At 42.1% G+C, this 5,944-nt stretch overlaps 1 pseudogene; it reads right to left on the bottom strand.

Moving 5' to 3' along the window:
• Positions 1 to 321: 321 nt before the first annotated feature.
• LOC144464200 (uncharacterized) lies at positions 322 to 5,649 on the bottom strand (annotated as a pseudogene).
• Positions 5,650 to 5,944: the final 295 nt, after the last annotated feature.

Consider the following 5,944-nt stretch of genomic DNA (forward strand, 5'->3'; position numbering starts at 1 on the left):
CCATGAAACAAATCTGCAGCCCAAATCTCCACATTACTCATCCATTGCTGAGTAGCTATATGCACAGGTGATGCTTGGGGGGGAGAAGGAAAAGAAAAAGAAGGGGGGCTTGGCTTTACAGTTTTATGGGAAGCGAACACTGCTTGGTATCTGCCGCATTTGATGTTGACTTGGGCAATTGGCTTTGAGTTGGCCTCTAGGGTTGTCTTCCACATTCCCAGGGAGTTCTTAATGAAGGCCGTTAGTGTCCTGCTGATCTTGTATAGTTCCAGACATTCTAGTATCCATGTGTATGGCATTGAGTTGTAGGCTTTCTTGTAGTCAATCCAGGCGTTGCACAGGTTGGTCTTCCTGCTCTTGCAGTCTTTGGCAATTGCTCTGGTGCTTGGCTCCTCTGGTGTTACTGCCAATTCCTTTCTGTGCCTCGCTCATGTATTGGCCCATATGCCTTAGCCCCTATGATGCCTGACAGGAGCTTCCATGTTGTGGAGAGACAGGTTATCGGTCTGTAGTTGGATGAGATGGTTCCCTTCTGGGGGTCTGTCATGATCAGAATTGTCCTGCCCTGTGTCAGCCAATCTGGGTGGGTCCCATCCCTTAGCAGCTGGGTCATCTGTGCTGCTAGGCAGTCATGGATCATATCAGGGCCCAGTGCTGTCCAGCTCTTCATCTTTGACACTCTTTCCTGGATGTCTGCCATTGAGATGGTTACTGGTTGTTGTTCAGGGAGATTGCTGTGGCCAGCTCTTAGGTCCACTAGCCACTGGGCATCGGTGTTGTGTGATGCCTCTCTTTCCCATATGCCCTTACAGTATGTTTCCATCTCAGCTCTTGGTGGGTCAGACCTGCTGTTATTTCGAGATGAAAGAACACTTTGGCTGGTTCAATGGAGAACAGTGTTGGGAACATTACTTTAAAAAAGTAATTTGTTATAGTTACTTGTTACTTTCCCCAAAAAGTAACTGAGTTGGTAATTGAGTTATTGCACTATAAAAGTAACTAATTACCTGGAAAAGTAACTATACAACATATACTATTACTTTTTTATAAAATGCTCAAATATGTCAAATTGCTTGGACACCCCCCCCTTAATGGAACTGTATGTAATGAAACTCAACTGTATGTAATGAAACTCAACACTGAATATGTTAAATGAATGTAACTGACATTTAATAGAATAAGTCATTATCATAAAACATTGTACACTTATCAACACTACACTGCCTTGTTGTGTGTGGTTGTGGGTGTGTGTGTGTAAGAACCTCCATGCACAAATTTAAAGGAGAAAAGTCTCACTGACTGACCGTCACCAGTGTGTATGCAGAGAAGGAGAGGGGCGGAGGGACATCCTGCAGTCCGACCTACTATCATGCATTTAAATAACTTATTAGACGGATATATATAGAGAAAGGTGACATTTAGAGAGCAAGCCCAAATAAGCAACTCCACTTAAGAAACAAGCCCAAAAAAACGCAACCCGCGACTACCAATGTTTGTAAGCGACTTCACAAAAAAACAAGCCCAAAGTCGCGGCTAATAAGCCGAACTGGCAACCCTGGCCCCTCACCTGCCCTCACCAAAGAAAAAACTCCAGAGCTCCACTGAGAAGGAGCTTGCTTGGGTGAAAGCCGCTTCAGTAAACTCAAGTAAAGCCAAGTAGCAGCGCGTTTTATTGTGAGTAACGGTAACGGCGTTATAATGGCGGAGACAGTAACTTTTTTGATTACTCGTTATTGAAAAAAGTAGCACCGTTTGTAATGCTGTTTATTTATAACGCTGTTATTCCCAATATATATCCTCTTTATTCTCCTTTTTTTTTTTTTAAAGATTATTTTTTGGGCTGTTTTGCCTTTAATGGACAGGACAGGGTGAAGATTGTGAAGTGGGGAGAGAGAGAGAAAGAGAGAGAGAGAGAGAGAGTGGGGGACGACATGCAGCAAAGGGTTGCAAGCCAGAGTCGAACTCGCGACTGCTGAGGCATCACCTCTATGGGCATGGGGCGCCGGCACTATCCACTAAGCTACCGACGCCCCCCCCTTTATTCTCTTGGCTTCTACTTCTTTGGTGTATCTCTTCAGGCGGGTGGCCAGAGCTGTTAGTCTTTGTTTGGCAGTTTCAAGTGCCTCAGGAATGGAGATCTTGTTGTATTTCCTTGGTATCCACTTATTCACCATGTTACCACTGTGAAGCTCTGCTAGCTGGCTAACTTCTCTCCATGTTGCCTTTATCTTGGCCTCCAACCGTCTCTTCCATGGGGGGTACTGGTTCTTATGTACCATATTCATCTTGTATCCAAGCATCTCCAGGATTACCATTGCTGTATTGTGAACCATGTTGTTGGTCTCGGTGATGGTCCTTGTAGGGATGGTATTTAGGGCAGTATTCACATCTTCTTTTCATGTGTAGTTTAAATGTCAGACCCGTGGTCGATGTTTTAATATAGAGCCCAGTTGAATGTGAGGTCCGCTAGATGACAGCGGTGTCAGCCCTCAAGTGTTTATGAGCGCTGACACCGCTGTCATCTAGCGGTGTCAGCGCTCATAGATAATAAACGTGAGTATGAGCACTCAGGCTGCCCCAGAGAGCAGCCTCTCTCGGGTAGTCCTTTTGAAATTCGTAGCTGATATCTCTGTAGTGGTTAAATATGAAATGTAATCCGTTTGGGGAATGTCTAATGGGCAACATTCAGTCTCAGTATAAGATATATTCTTATATTATTAAATGTTGTAACATGTTATTGTTCTTTGCATTCTTTTGCTTGCTCTCTTTAGGCCTATGTGTTTTTACCATTCAATAATGATTTTAAGAATTTATTGTAATTTATTTTTTGTATTTAAAGATTAATTGTCTTTATTGTAGTAGCTATTTATTCAACAGCATTTTAAATATTGATTATCTGATATGAATTGTATAACTGATGTCTGAAGTGTGGCTGAATAAAATTTTCCTCTGAACATTTGACCTGTTTGATCCATTTATATTGGTGAGGACAGACTAAATGAGAAACGGCTGTCAGTATAATCAGTACAGTTCAACAGCACCACAATCTACAACTCAACACGTTAATAAAATGTCAGACTGAATATTAAACTGCTTTTGTTTTTTGTAGGTGTACCAAGTAAACTGTCAAGTCTCCATAAAAATGTAGACAGAAAGCATAATGATGAGACAAATGCAGCGATGGACAGTAACTAAGTGTATTTACTCAAGTAGCTACTGTACTTAAGTACAAATTTGATGTACTTTGGGTATTTCCATTTACTTAGAGGGAAATGCTGTACATTCTACTCAAGCTACATTTGATAGCTATAGTTACTTTTCAGATAGTTTGTTTTTTATGTTGTTGTTTCATATTTACAAGTTGCTGTGTGTTGTTATAGATTAGACTAGTACACCAGTGACAGGTGTTAAAATTAGTTCCTTGAGATCAGGTGGAGAGATCCACTTCCTCTCAGGAGGAAATCCAGGAAGAGGAAGTATTTAAGTGTGGGAGTGGCCTATTTGAATCCATTTTGTTTGAGGCCATGCGGCAAGGTGAGTGTGCTGATCCTGTAAGTTCATTAAGCTCCTTTAACTTTAGCTTATATTGTAGTTATGCTATGTAGCGTGTGAAATAGAGTATGGTGAATGTGCTAGGAAAGGTAGTATCAGCCCTGTTTCTACCTAGAGCTCACATGTATGGAGCCTGGGTTTGGTTGAAGATGGCAGTGCTGTTTAGGCTGAGAAAGCCATGTGTAAGTAAGGAGGAAGTCTAGGAAGAGGAGGGTTATTTAAGTGTGGGAGTGGCCTATTTGAATCCATTTTGTTTGAGGCCATGCGGCAAGGTGAGTGTGTTTGCTGATCCTGTAAGTTTATTTAGCTCCTTTAACTTTAGCTTATATTGTAGTTATGCTATGTAGCGTGTGAAATAGAGTATGGTGAATGTGCTAGGAAAAGTAGTATCAGCCCTGCTTCTACCTAGAGCTCGCATGTACAGAGCCTGGGTTTGGTTGAAGGTGGCAGTGCTGTTTGGGCTGAGAAAGCCATGCGTAAGTAAGGTAAAGGAGGTTATTGGGTTGGTGCAGGGAGGGGAGCGGTGAGACCTGGCATTAGGGGAGTGTCTCTGGGACGCTAGAGATCACTGTCTAGCCTCCTGGAGGTGTCGTGGGACCAACTAGACAAAACACTGGTGAAAGGAGGTTCCCACCCGATGACCCCAAAGACATGCTAGTTATCACACTGCTCATTGGTTTGTATAGTTAAGCCTTGCCATATTAGCTTATCATAGGGCTTAGGTTTTTCACTGAGTGTTGATCCTTTCTCTAGAGCACAAACTTCTTGTGTTTATTTGAACCCATGACAACATTTAAATGCTGCTTACATGTAGCCTACGTTGATCAATTAATACTCAATACATATTCATGTATATGATGATCACAACACTTGAAATTGGGTCACTCTGCATAATGCGTACTTTGAACTTTTAATTTTAAGTAGTCTTACATTTTACTGACAATACCCAGATACTTTTACTCAAGTCAGATTTGGTATGCAGCACTTTTACTTGTGACTGATTTTTTGTTCTTATCGAACAGACATGCAGGCATCGCATGTCTCATCCTCATCCTCATTCTCCGCTGTCTTTCTGGGATCTGCCTCCTCAGCTGGGCAGCCTCCTCCTCAGCCTGCAGGTACAGCAGTCCTGCTGCAATAATTGTGCCAAGACGCCTTCTCCGATCCGTTATTGATTTGTGATTTCCGATCACAATAACCACCAACTCTCCACAAACTTTGCCCCCCGCACTTGACTTTTGATTATAATCAGAAGCCAGCTGCGGGGAAAAGGTTTTAAAAGACATTTTATGAAAATATTTTGGCTATTTATATGTTTTTGTGTGTCAGTTATATATGTTGAAACGTTAAAAACATATACATATTAATTTCTTACAATGTCTATGAAAAGCCGCAGGGCTGTGTTTACATTGTTTTATTCTAAATGCATGTATACAACACAGTACAACAGTCAAGGCGAGTGGAGGTGGTGACATCATCAAGTTCGCTGCTGTTCCAAAAGCAGAAATGACTGTACTCCCATCCTCCCGTTCTCCCGTTCTTGGGAAGTCCGGACTCTTGCGTGGACTTGCCAAGTCCGAACTTGCCAAGTCCACAAGTCTGAACTGCCAAGTATTGAGAAACGGCTAGAGGCTTCAATTCATGGACCAGCACGCATACAAGCACTCCGATAGAGGGATTTAAATGCCGCCGAGTTTAACTAGCACCCTTGGTTGGCAGAGTGAGGTATGTTTGTGTTTGTTTGTTTGTGTTGCCGTTTTGTTGTTTAAACTGTACAAGCATGGGTTAAACTGTCGCTCATGCATATGTTTGTATTTAAGAAAATTGTATGGAGTGTTTTAATCATGGTTAATGGTCAGTTTCTATAGAAAAATATATTTAAATCGTATGAATCTGTATAGTGGGAAACAGAGTAATATAAACGGAAACGAGTGTTTTTGATGGATTGTAATGGAATGTATTTTTTGCTTGTTTTAGTTTTTAGTGCCCAATAAATAAAAGGACGTTTGCACCCGTCGAGATTCGTCTGCTTGTTCGTTTGGGCCAGGGGCTGCTACAGTGAAACTCAACTGTTAAGGCACCGCTGCAGGCATCCATTGCGCTCGTGCCCGCGCCTTCCGCAGTCACAGCTGATGTCCTGCTCATCGACGCAGGCGGCAGTGAGAGACTTTGGAGCAGAGGTTAAAACACAATAACACACACACACAAGGAAAGTTGTTGTGGCGAACGGACTTTAACTTACCTCATTGCTGCGTGCTCTCATCATGTATGTGGACTGTTAGGAGACACTCTGAGTCATCATTTTAAAATATTTGTATGGGTTTTGAATGAGTGACATTGAAATAGGCTAGCGTGAATTGTGCATCCTTAAAGAAAAAGAGGAGTAATTCAA

The sequence above is a fragment of the Epinephelus lanceolatus genome, chromosome 8 (assembly GCF_041903045.1).
Source record: "Epinephelus lanceolatus isolate andai-2023 chromosome 8, ASM4190304v1, whole genome shotgun sequence".
Taxonomy (NCBI): Eukaryota; Metazoa; Chordata; class Actinopteri; order Perciformes; family Serranidae; genus Epinephelus; species Epinephelus lanceolatus.